Raw genomic sequence first — 11,647 nt, forward strand, 5'->3', positions numbered from 1 at the left:
GAAAAAAGAGCCATCAATCAGGCCAACCAAAGGAATTAGGACAAAGCCTGTGCTCCACTGTGGAATCAGGAAGGGAAAACAGACAACGATCAAAACAAATAATACCAAATTTAAGAGCTGCAGTGTTTGAACCTTTGTCCTTAAGACAAGATATGGAAACATCATGAATCAAACTATTCAATCTGAATCTCCGATTTAGGGAATTCAACTCCTGAAACATATTTATGAATGAAGGGGAAAATTGTTGAATTTCATTGATTGCCGACATCAAGTTAATTCTGTCAAGGCTTCATTTGCAGTGTCATAAACTAACCAATGATTTCTTAAGTGTTTAACATCTTAACCTTTCTTGGCCCGGTGAGGAGCTCTGTGGTTAAAAAAGTCATTATTTTGATTAATTTATTTCATTGGAATTGAGTGTTAACTATATATGCATCTTTAGAGACTGTGAGTATACTCAAAAGATATGATGCAATACCTTTCTTAATGAGGTTTGGGTGGTTTTCTAATGTTGGGTTGATAACATGGGAAACGACTAGCAAGCACTTTAAAGCAAGATATAACAGTGGGTCAAAACTAATTTATAGCTAATTGTTCCAAAAGATAAGGATACCTCATATTTCGGAACATTTTGTAGTTTTGTATTACTGTATTTTTGTTTTTATATTATTCCAAGGACATTTTGCTTTGACTGGAGTTAATGTGGTTGTGTCTTCATGGTAGAGCAAGAACAAAGCTGGGCCCTTGAATATGGTTATGAATGGGAAAGATGGAACAGAGATGGAAAGGAATCTAGGGAGAGGAAATAGTTTGAACAAGGAGGCTAAGAAAAGAATGAGCAAATGAGCATTGAATATTTGCAGAATAACATGGAAGCAAATGGTGGAAAATAAAGTGTAGCTGAACTGGTCAGAATCAGTTCTGAGCCCTTAATGTTTTGGGGGAAAGTGGTCAAAAGTCTGAGATTGAGAATGTCAACTTCCTTCTATTTCTAATGATTAAATGGTTTTGGTTAAATTATAAGTTAAGAATGGGTGTGAATGAGGAGGCATTCCCATCTTCTTACATCATTCTAAATAGATAAAGCATTTCTAATTTTTTTCTCCCAAAAGAAGGAATTTTTCTCCCAAGCTTCTCCCCCATCTTGTCTCTTAACTGGGAATGGGTATTTGTTTTCTGATTCAATGATATGAAATTGAGAGAAGTGCTGTCACCATCTTCTGCTATCTCTGAATTGAAGTTGTGTGCCCCAGTCTAGAGGAGATTGATTACTTGATCATACGAACTTTCTCTCTTTAAAAATTGTCTTCTGTATGCCACATGTTTTACTGTACCTCTTCACACCATTCCTCTTCTGTATAGAGCAGCAACAAAAAGCAATGTTCATTTCCTTCTACTCACTTGTATAAAATCATTTGTTACACTGCCTGATAGTGCCAGTAGGACAACAAAAAGAAGTCATTAGTGTTATGAAGTATGTGTAAATTTCAAGAGAAGATGTGAAGTTTCCTTGCTCATTTTAGTTATCAAAACTTTTTCAGCTAGAGAGTTCTGAATGTTTTGTACATTTTCTCATGCAAGATTATTTCAGCATTTTGGAGGTCTAAAAGTGTAGCAAAAATGAAGTAACTTTTATTAGCTGAGACTCCAAAGCTACTACTACCATTCCATTCTGCTAACTGGGAAACTGAATAAACAGAAATTTCCGCCCAGCACAATTGTTCATATGTGAAGCCAAGTTACTAACTTTCTGAGGCCACCCAGAATAACCACCAAGATTTTTCAGATCATAATATTCACCTGAGATTATGGACCAGGGTTCAGCAAATTGTGGTTTGTGGGCCTAATCTGGCCTGATATCTAGTTTTAGTATGATTTTCAAGCAAAGGACAATTGTTTACATTTTTAAATAGTTGGGAAAAAATCAAAAAGAAGAACACTTTTGTGACATTTGAAGATCGCATGGAATTCAAATTTCAGTGTCCATAGTGAAGTTTTATTGTAACACAGCTATTGTCATTTATTTTTGTTTTGTCTGTGTCTACTTTCTGTACAACAGCAGAGTTGAGCAGTTACCACAGAGACTGTAGTATCCATTACCTAAAATATTCACTTCTGAGAACTTTAAGAAAATTTTGATTCTTACAATCTTTGGTACCCCTAAATTTTGATGAATTGTTAGAACTGAAATTGACTTTAGAAAAAAAATATAGTGTTAATTTAAAAAAACTCACATTGATGGAGATAAGTTACTACTTGCCTAAAATCATATAGTCAGTAAACAAAGCTGGTCCTAGAAGCTGGTCTCCATTGGTCCAAGGTTTCTTTCATCTGTACCATGACTTTTCTTATGCAGAGTTTACCTTACTTAGAATAGGGTAGGTGTTGTATATATCTGGAGGCAAGAAGAATTCATCAAAACCTTTCCTAATTTTGATCTCATGTCTCATTCATACTAACACAGTGAAGCATATATTAATTAAGGGATACTTGGACATTCATGATTTATTTCAGCTATTTTGAGTTGTCATTTTTTTATTTTTCTCACTTCTCAAAAAGTGTTTGCCTTTTGTATTAGTCAGCTCTCCATTGCTATATCAAGACACCTGAGACAATCAACTTAGAATGAAGAAAGGTTTATTTTAACTCATTGTTTCAGAGATTTCAGTCCACAGTTTGTTGGTCCTGTGGCTTTTGGGCCTGCATTGAGACAGCACATCATGATGGAGAGTGCCTACTGAAGCAAAGCTGCTCACCTCACAGGAGCTGGGAAACCAAGAGGAATGGACTGGGTACCAATACCCCCTTCGAGGGCAAACCCTCAATGATCCAATTTCCTTCCTTTTGATTCAATGATATGAACTTCCTAAAGGTTGCACCACTTCCCAACAGGTCATGGGCTGGGGATGAAACCTTCAATCCATGTGTCTTTAGGGGACATTTATCTAAACCAGGGCAGTCATCATGAAAAACTTACTTTCACATCCTTTCTCTTTTTTAAAAATTTTTTCTTTCCTCTCTTTCAACAAAGGAATTTGGAGGTAAAGGAGTTTCTCTTCCAACCTAAGACAGTTAAGGGAGGTAAGAATGATTCGAAAATCACAGCACACACATTTTTACTCCAGTCTGTTAGATAAGCCATAAATGAGGAGGGGAACATACACACGAACCTGCTGAAATTGTGATGTTTAATGTATATGTGTATATGTGGGCTTTCTGGGGAGACTATCCATAGCTTTTTATAAAATTTGTAAGAGTCCATGACCCTAAGAATTATTAGATGTAAAGTAGATTGTTTTGGGGAGAAAGCTGCTCAGATGGGTGGTAGTGGAGATTGATTCAGATTCTGGGGACTGTAAGGCTTTAGCTGACATCAGGGGAGCGCTCCTTGACCAGTCACATCAGTCCACCCAAGTTTTCTCCTCTCTGCCACTCAGAGGTGCTAAAAATTCATCAGATTCACAGAATGGTTGAACTCAGATGATGATAAAAATCCCAGTATAATTCTCTCCAAAGAATGTTCTGATTAATAGAAACTGCAGAGGAACTAATTTTATGAAAATAGCAAATGGGATTGTTTCAGCTGAAGCAAGCTGGGAGAGTTGGTGCTGATGCCAAGCAGGAAGGTGCAAACAATCCCATTGTGCAGAGCTGACAGCTCCAATCTTGCCACTTATTTATTAAATGTCTTTCTGCTGTAAATTATTAAGCCTGGATTTGGGGAGAAGAGGGAGCTGACAGAATAAGACAATAGAACGGAAAGCAAACCTGGATCCCTTCCTTCAGTATCATTGTAGTATTGTGTTTTGTGAAAAGCCTTGGCCCCCTTCTGTGTTAGAGAAGGGGGAGGAATTTCTCTTTGGTGAGACTCAGAAATGGAGGAGACAAATAACATGCTCATTTTGATTTCGGACTTACTTGGTAGTTCTTACAAATCAGAACGGATTTCAGAGAAAATTCAACCTGTTGGCTCAACAACTGAGTGACAGATATTTTGTCTATTCTTTGAAAGGATTGTTTTACTCAGATAAGGAAGAGCTTGATCTGCCTTAACATTATGAAGTAACAAATTAAATGTTTGAGTGGCCCGATGGTGTTCATTTGGATTATTTGATAGCCAGAAGGCCTTTTACACCTGGAGGGAGCTCTAAGGTCTATTTCTTAAGTTAAAGAATAGTAAAAGGTGGTGGTTAGGGAGGAAGTTGAACTCTGATTGCATCCATAGTCAATTGAAAAGTTCTAACATAGAGAGGTGTGGTTGCTTTCTGGGAATCTTAGGTTCAGGTTTTAGCCTTCTGTTTTCTGAACAGCATATTTGTGGAGGGCAGGGAGCTAGCTGTACTTCTTGGCTTGACATTATCTATTTACTTGCTCATGGAAAGTAATAGTAAGTGCATTAGTGTGGATGCCTAAGAGTAGGGCCATTCATTTCCTATCTATTCATTCATTTGACAAATAATGTTACTGTGTGCCTTGCGCGCTTCTGGAAAATGAGCAGTGTGGTGAAGAATAAACAAAATAGTCCCTGCTCTCATGGAACTTGCATTCTAGTGGGAGGAGCCCTGTAATCAACAAATACATATAAAATATAACTGCCAGTTTTACATGAGGTGAAGACAAAAAGTGGGGCACAGGGTTAAAGAATGATGAAGGAGCAGGCAGGATGGGGGTGCTATCTGATATAATGTGATCAAGGAAGACCTCTCTGGTGAGGTGGCATCCCAGCAGAGACCTGAAGGAAATGAATGAGCAGAGGAGCTATCCCACCAAGAGCTAAGGACCAAGAAAGCATGAAAGGAGGGCCAGGTATAGTCTAAGAATGGTAAGGTGGGGAAGGGTCCCCAGAGGGGGTCTTGCAGGCCACTAAGAGAGCTTGAGGCACTTTGTGAGTGAGACAGGAAGTTGGAGGAGTTTGGAGAAGGGAAGTGTCATGATCGACTCCCTAGAAACCAAATGCAGAATGAGTATGCCAAGGACGTTGCCTTTAGAAGAGTCCCTGACGGGAAAGGACTGCTTCCTATAATATCAAGGCACTAACCAGCTTTGGGTGATTCGTCCCCAGGAGGTGGCATGAGAAGGCTCATCTCATTTCTTCTTATCTGCAGAGTGGGTGGGATTTCTTTGTTATTTGTAAAATGGAATCCTCTCCTAGAGAGTGACAAGAGTGAGGATAAGCTGGGGTTTAATGTCCCTTTGTTCTCCTGTAGAATAGGAAGAGGATATAAAGCCATCAAACAGCAAGAGAGAGAATCTGTCACCACCAGCCTCTGGGTTTGCAATCCAGGCATCCTTTCTGAGGAACTGATATCAACTGGCTGGCCAGAGGAGGATTGTGTGAGTTCCGATTTCCTCAACTTTTGCAAAGGAGAGGAAGAGAGGGCTGAAACCAGAGAGACACAATACCAGGCAGCTGCCAGGAGGATATATATGGCAAACTCAGCTGGAGCCCACACAGGAACATTTGGTGGGTGGGGAGAAGGAAACTCAAAATACTTTATGGGAGAGTGTGAGAGCATTAGAAGAACCATAGGGTTTCTGGATCAGCAGATGTCTTGGGCATTGATACAGCCCATGACAGGGCCGAGCCCCACACTTCCTTACGAACCTGAGAAGAAGCAGTTCCTGTCCATCTCGGGTCACACCCAAGACCACTCTCTCTTTCTCTTTCACGAGGACATTGCAGAACAGGATCAGGCTGAAGTTTAAGCTCTGAATGAAAGGAAATGGCCACACTTAGAACAGAGGGATTTAAAAATATGGAGAGGAATCTTATTTGAGCTGTCAGCTGCTCAAATGGAAAGACTTTTCATGGATTGGTGCTGTGTTCTGGGATAGAAAGGCCAGATACTTTGGATGGAGACCTAAGACCTAATCAGGATCAGTAATATAATTCCTGATATTATTCTTGGAAGCTCATGAGTACCTAGGTATGGCCCAGGTTGTGACTGAAGTCTCACCAACTTCCTACTTTTATTTATTTAATTGGGGAGAGCCACTGTCTATATGGAGGAGAAGAAACCTTGATAAATACATGTTGGGGACTTTCTGCTCCAAAACCCTGTTTTGCATACCTTTGGGCACTGTGCCAAACTAGTCTCAATGTAAAATATCACCACATGAGTTTGCTACACAAACTGAGAGGTCTCAAAGGTGGTAGATGTGACTTAAGCCAATCTCATTAATAAATGATGATAAATGGAATCACTTCTTTGATTGTTTAACCAGCACGTCCCTGAATTGAAACAGAAGGAGTCAGTGAGTATGTTAAGTGGGGAAACAGAATAAAGGAGGGGAGTGAGACAAGGCAGGGGGTTTGGGGAATGGAGAGAATGAAGTTAAGTCCCTTGAAGGATGGTGGTACACACCTGTGATCCCAGCTATTCAGGAGGCTGAGGCATGAGGATCACAATTTCAAGGCCAGCCTGGGCAACTTAGGGAGACCCTGTCTCAAAATAAAAAAAAAAAAAAAAAAAAAAGCGTTGGGGGTGTAGCTCAGTGGTACAGTGCCCCTGAGTTCGATTCCTAGTATGGAAAAAAAAGAAGAAAAAAACAAAAGGAAGGAAGAAAGGGAAGGGAATCACAGCGTAAAATCATTCTTATTTTTTTACTTATTTATTTATTTTTGCGGTGCTGGGGATTGAACCCAGGGCCTTAGTGCTTGCAAGGCAAGCATTCTACCCACTGAGCTACATCCCCAGCCCATAAAATCATCTGAGTTGTACATGTGTAAGAGAGATGGCCATTCCCTGAGTGGGTCAAGATTCCCCAAACCCTCTGTTACTAGAGACATTTCTCACTTGGTAAACACCAGATTCCTTTGACCCCTCGGTGTTTTGACTTTAAAGGCCTGATGCAATGTATGTCACAAACTGAGCATCTACATCTGTTTGCCTAATGGCAATGTTCTAGAAATAGGGATTTGGAGATAAGATACAGTCCCTGCTCCACGTTGTTCACATTCTACTGCATGAGACAAACAAGGAAAACAACCTGGTGACAAAGTCTACCTCAGAGGCAAATCTAGACTGCTTTCACTGTGCAGAGGAGGAAACTAGAGAGGGCAGGGAAACTACCCTTTATTGAAGACTGCAGATTAGCCCCAGAGAGCAAGAGGAAAGGATTTCAGGCACAAGGAGGGGCCCATGTGTGGTGATCTGAGAGAATATGGCAGAGTAGGTGCTGGGCCAGTACTTGGGCATGTCTGAGGTATGGGGCGTACTGGGGTTGAAAGCCAGAGAGAGTGGTCTTGGGAATCCAGATCATCACAAAGGACTTGCATGACATAACCAGGAATTGGGACATTATCCTGAATATTCTGACTAGCCACTGAAAGATTAGATTTTACAAGTTTTACAAACTACGACGATAAAATCTTCCATAAATCTTGTGAATTCATTTGGCCTCTGCTTAAATGTATTCAGGGTTGGGGGGCTCTCGATTTCCTCCAAAGCTGCCTGCTTTGTTGTTGGATGGCTATCAATCTTAGAAAGTTCTTTCTTATATCGAACCAAAATCTGCTTCCTCACAATTCCTACTCATGTGTCTAGTTTTGCCATTTGTAGAAACACACAGAAGGACATTTTAAAAATATATGAAGGTACCTGTCAATCTTTCTCTCAGTTTTCAGTTTTCCAAGCTTCCACATTTCCATAGAGCTCCCTCATTCTTTGTGCATGTCATTGTTTCTCGACTCCAGTCACAGGTATCTGGATGAACTGAACTGTGCTTTATTAGTGCATCTTTTAGATTTGGGTGCCAGATTATTGCTTATAATTCTTCAAATCAGCTCTGAAAGGCATGAATACAGAGATGCTATTATTGCTGATTTTGAGCTGGACACTATGATTGTCAGTGATTTCAGTGTCCTTAGTTTGATACTGGTCACCTCTCACTCTTTGCTTTCAAAGCTTTCGATTAATAAAGTTTCTACTCCTTCTACACATCCATTGCTGCCAAGTCAAATCTCCACTGTACTTGGGATGTGAAATTTATTTTGAATTCTAAACATAGAACTTTGCACTTATATAAATTTTATCTTGTTAGTTTGAGTCTAGCATTCCAGTCTATTAGACTCATTTTTAAAGTCTCGATTCTCTTTCCTATGATATTTGTGGATCTCCTTTCACATTTGGTAAGTGTTCTTATCCAAGTCACTAACAAAAGTATTGGCTGGGAGAAAACTTGGCAGCATTAGAGGCCTACTTCCAGTCTGGGTATGTGTTCAGAGAGCTTCAGTTTTGCCTAATGACCCATTTTATAAGATTATTTATAAAAGGGAAGATTCAATAAATAATTCTGTTTAAATAAAGATATATTGTGTTTGGTATTTCCTCCCGTTGGCATCAAAAGTATGTATTGTCAACCTCCTACCTGCTGGGCTCTGTTAGGTGTGAGGATACAAAAATGATCAAGGGGTTAGTTTTGTCTTAAAAAGCTCACATCTAGCAGAGGTGATGGATATATATATATATATATATATATACACAGATTAGCCCCGGTTTCAAAAATAATATATATACATATATTTAAAATATGCATTACTCTGATTTGTATTAGGGGGATATATAGAGATACAAAATATAACATATCATATATTAAATCATATGACACATTTGAGTATTGAAGTAGTCAAGAACCTGGAGAATAAGGAGTTGAATTTTTCATAGTAAAAAAGAGAAAGAAGGGCTTCACAGAAGAAATGACCTCTGAGCTGGGTCTTGACAGAGACGTAGGCTTTTTGTGTGATAAGTGGAGAATGAAGATAGGAGGAAGTTTTAGAATGAAGGAAAAGGATAGGCAAATGATGGAGAAATGACTGCACCTTGGAAAGGTTCAGGAGTGGCACATAGTCTAGTGTGGGTGCAGTGCCAGACTCAGGGAAATGAGCATCAGAGAACAGCTTGCAAAGGGTCTTGAATGCCATGTTAAGGAATTTGGGCTTTATCCTGCAGGTGAAGAGTTCAGCTAAAACAGAAATCTTTAAGCAACAGATACATGATCAGATTCATGAACTTCATAACTCTCTGCATGAGGAAATAAATTGAATTTGTCAAAATGATCTTTGTGAAACTTTTTTGTTTCTAGTATTAACTGGCCAATAAATATCTATCTAACGAGTACCTCAATCTTTTATGCGTGTTTTGTCCTACATCTTCAGTGTCTAGGTATTTCCTATCACTGTGACCTTTTGACCTCTTGCCTTTTTTTCTCTTTGGCCATTTGTATTCTGCATTGGCTATTTGTATTCTGCATTCTCCTGGTTTATATGTTCACCCACAGCTTATTTTGACCTTTAGTATTTAATATCCTCCGGACTGGCTTGCCAACCTGATAATGAACCACAGAAATTTCCTGAACCTCTGTCCTGGATTTGCCTTCACTTTGGATTTCCCATTTGATTTCAATTACCTGTACACTTTGTGTTCTGCTTTAGATCTAACTTCGTCTCATTCTTGTGCTACCTTCTTTGACTTACTTCTTTTATTCTAGCTTCCTGATTTGTACGTTGTACCTGTCTGATCACTTTTGATTTCAATTCTGTCAATAAAATGCAATCTCTCCTTTCTAGAAGCTATGATATCATTGAAGAGAAAATATTAACAACAAGGAATTATGTAAGTTATAATTGATTGGCATATCAGATGTGCTAACTAAAAGTGTTCTGAGTTTAGAGAAAGGATTGAATGAAGAAATTCAAAAACCTTGGGAGAAATGTTCCTTTCTAGGCAACTCCCTTTTAGAAAGATTTGGATATTTGGGATGCAGATATTTCCTTGGAAGGAAGAAGGAAAATGGAGGGCGGAACTTCCTCTGGACTTCCCTATCATTGGCTCCAAAGCTGCCTATGTTAGAGGAGCTACCTCATCTGTGCCATCTAGTGGTTGTTGCCATCGGAAACCTTACCCGCCTCAAGGAGAGAGCAATTTAACGCCATTTCCAACTTAAGCACCATATCTACAGGGCGTGAAATTAGTTCCAGCAAGCAGCAAATTTGCTGCTAATAAAAATATTTAGCGATTCACTTGTCTTTAAATCAGCAGCAGAATATTTTTTTACTTGCATCAATGCTTGTTTCTCCCAATTCTAATATTTGATAATCAAGCTAGAGTTGTTTAGCTAAAGCTGTGAAACAGCAAGTTCTTCAGCTCTGCAAAAATTTGAGTTTCCTGAGCAGGAATTTGTATTTTTCTTCTTATGGTAAGAAATAGACCTAGGTGATCCTTGAAACATGGAAATGGAGCACTTTCAATGGTTTGGGGTCTTGGAAATATATTTTCATGCTCATCAATCTGCCAAAATTAGTTCTCAAGTCATTGCACATGGAGAATCTAAGATGCTAAGGGAGGACATGATTTCTATCTCATGTTTAGAACCATCTTCAGTCTGCCTCAGTGCCAAACTCATTTTAATTTCCTGTCTTTTTTTTAGTGAGAGTTCTCTAACGATCACAGAAATATTGTGGAATTCTAAAACACCATTTTCATTAATTCAACAAACATTTACTAGGCACCCATTATGTACATTCATTGTTCTAGGTCTTTCTTTTGGGTTAGAAGTGTCCCAAGGAGCCTAGTGTGGTAGCCAGATGAGAGGCGGACCTGGCTGATGACATCCCTTCTTTAGGTTCCTGGAACAAAGGGTCATAATGGCTTCTGCATATCCCTCTTTTCCTAAAGGAGTTCATAGAAGGAACAAAGAACATCAGACAATATACATCTCATCACCTGATAGCCTAAGGGCCTCTGTTTGAGCAAATCACTTGTTTCAGAGTCCAAACAATTTAAGAAAGAGTGAGGTGATCTCTAGGGGTTCTGTCTTCTACCTCAGAGGAGCTCTGGCTAGATCACTTTTCATTTCCTGATAGAAATCAATTTTGATTATCCTGATGGGAAATAAGGATGTAAGATGGCATCAGACATAAGCCCCTACCTGCTTGTTAGGAATCAGCCAGCATGAGAAGCTGAATGAAAGCAGGCCTCTTGCTTGAGAGAGGGGCCCAGGGCAGGGCTGATAAAAGGGAGTTAGAATTAAAGACGAGAGCTATACCACCTACCTAGTACTAACCTCACTGATGGAGGTACCAGAGGGGGTAAAATGGAGAAAGGGAGTGATACTTGGCAGCAGTCAAGAGACCATCATGGAGGCTCAGAACGGGAGATACTTCTCCATGTACAACTGAAAGGGGTACAATGGTTTGGGGGATCAGAGCATGTGGGTTCCATTCTTGGATCTTTCTCTCAAGTTCGTGATTCCAGTACAGCTCCTCCTCCCCCATGATGTCAGTTTCCTCATCTACCGGAAAGATGAACTTGACTCCCCATCCTAGGTCCCCTTACTACACTGAGAAAATTGGAATGGAGGCAGTGTTAAAGAGCCGTGAGAGACTCGACAAAATGAACTATGATGAATGTCTGGATTCCTCTTGGAATGGACAACACAACAACATGCTACATCTCAGTTAGACAGAGCAAGACTCTTCTGATGATAAGGGATATAAGACAGGAAGTGGTGTCACTCGCCCTGGATGCTGCTATGTAACTCCCCCAACATGGTCCAGGCTCAAAATCCCAATGTCTGTGACTCAGCAAGGATCTACTGAGGACTCTAATGCTATAACCTTGAGGATTTTCTTGGAGTTAAAGTCACG

This window comes from Sciurus vulgaris (assembly GCF_902686455.1).
Source record: "Sciurus vulgaris genome assembly, chromosome: 11".
NCBI lineage: Eukaryota > Metazoa > Chordata > Mammalia > Rodentia > Sciuridae > Sciurus > Sciurus vulgaris.